This window comes from Neomonachus schauinslandi, chromosome 5, assembly GCF_002201575.2.
Source record: "Neomonachus schauinslandi chromosome 5, ASM220157v2, whole genome shotgun sequence".
In the NCBI taxonomy this organism is placed as follows: domain Eukaryota; kingdom Metazoa; phylum Chordata; class Mammalia; order Carnivora; family Phocidae; genus Neomonachus; species Neomonachus schauinslandi.
The window spans coordinates 146593729-146596006 of NC_058407.1; positions in this window are offsets into that span (position 1 = coordinate 146593729).

The window sequence follows — 2278 nt, forward strand, 5'->3', positions numbered from 1 at the left end:
GTGGGCACCATGGGCACACTGGGTCACTCAGGCTTGCGGCATACACCGGCCCCTCCTTGGACAGGACTTAAGAAGAAAATTTTGTAATCCAGTCAGCCTCAGAGGAATTACATTCCTTGAGGAATGTCATATTCTGGCCAATCTGAAAACTGATTTCTAGACTTCTGCAAAACAGATTACTAGTACCAGTTATCTCTTAGCATGGAAGATCAGCAGCTGACAAGTTCTTGGAGGACTGTGTTCTTTGAACCAACACCCGTATATAACTGCTGGGTGTCGTAACAGTTTAGCCCATCTTTACTCAAATTAGGAAGGTTTTCAGTAGCCGCTGTGAAGTATCATGCTAGGTCATCAATAAAGGGTCAGTAAAAGAACTTTTAAAAGTTATTCATGGGGCGCCTGGGTGGCTCAGTCGTTAAAGCGTCTGCCTTCGGCTCAGGTCGTGGTCCCAGGGTCCTGGGATCAAGCCCCGCGTCGGGCTCCCTGATACGCGGGAAGCCTGCTTCTCCCTCTCCCACTCCCCCTGCTTGTGTTCCCTCTCTTGCTGTGTCTCTGTCAAATAAATAAATAAAATCTTAAAAAAAAAAAGTTATTCCTGAACATAATTAAATAAAGTTTAAGTCAACTGAACAAGATAAAAAAAATAGGACTTGGTCCTGAGGTTGGAAGGAGTTTGATCAGTAGAGGTATGAGTCTGGTTAATTTGCCCTGGCAACACATGGTTCGTCAAAGGGTCACAGTGGAGAAAGCATTCAGGATAGTGATCACAAGGGAGCTCGTGTCATTTCACCTTTTAGGAGGACTAAATGATCTGTTTGGCAATAAAAGCAGATAAAAAGAAAAGACGAAACGTTTCTGTCCGATTTATTTATTTGCATTTCTAATGATAATTCAAAGAAGGTTGTATTTGTAACCAAGATACAGAATCCTAATTGGGAAACAAAATTACATCTCCCTTCAAGGAGGGATAAAAAAAAAATTCTGGGATATTCATAAAATAGACTGTTACTCCACGATAGAGAATAAACTACTGATAGACACAACAGAATTAATCTCGAAAACATGTTGCTTGAGAGAAGACAGTTGGGTGCATAGGGATTCTATTTATGTGGCGTTCGAACCCAGGCAAAAAGAATGTATGACAGAACAGTGGTCACCTTGGCTGGAAGAAGGAATGGATTGGAAAGGGACGGAACAGAACTTTTTGGGGTGATGAAAATGTTCTGTATGTTGATGTGGTTGTCTACATAATTGTACCCACTCGACAAACTCGTTGTAGGCTTAAGTTATGTGCATTTCACTGTATGCAGATTTTGCCTTGATAAAAAAACTCTCCTTTTGTACCCAAGTTCTGTCTGCTGGAAATGCTTTACAAATAGTAATTACTCCTAAGAATCCAATTCTTTCAAAATTTCTTGATCCTAAAATTTAGTCTTTGCCAGGGAAATAACAAAGCTGGTAATGGAGATTGCTTCCATTCTCAGTAACTTGTGAAGCCTGTGAGCAAACGCAAAGTGCTTGAGGACTGCACTCTTATTCCATTAAAAGGGGTGAAATCACCATAGTAAGTCTCAATCTAAATATAATCACACAATAGAGATTGCAAAACAAATTAAATATATAATTTTCCCCATGGTTTCCTCTCTAGCTAAGCTGTTTTACCAGTAGACTTAGATGACCAGTAGCCTCTTTTTTTTTTTTTTTTAAAGATTTTATTTATTTATTCATGAGAGACAGAGAGAGAGAAGTAGGCTCCCAAGGAGCAGGGAGCCCGATGCGGGACTCGATCCCAGGACCCTAGGATCATGACCTGAGCCGAAGGCAGACGCTTAACCATCTGAGCCACCCAGGCGCCCGACCAGTAGCCTCTTAACTCAAACCGGAGAATAGAACTATTTTGGTGAAAATGCCTTAAAATTAAAACTCATATAAATCATTAAATTTTAACTACCTTTACTGTTTATTCTTTGTATATTTGGGCATGATCATTTCCACTGAAATGAAATGTTTAAGAGCTCAGAAGTGGGATGGGTTAAGAAAACGTGCTACTAACATTAAATGTGACACCGTGCACACTGAGAGGGAAAAGTTTTTGCCTAATTTGTAACAGAAGGATCATATCATAAAAAATAGTAATTGATGGGGCATCTGGCTGGCTCCATCGACAGAGCATGTGCCTTGATCTCAGGATCATGAGTTTAACCCCACGTCGGGCGTGGAGCCCACTTACTAAAAAAAAAAAAAAAAAAAAAGTCTTGTTAAAAAAAACAGTAATTAG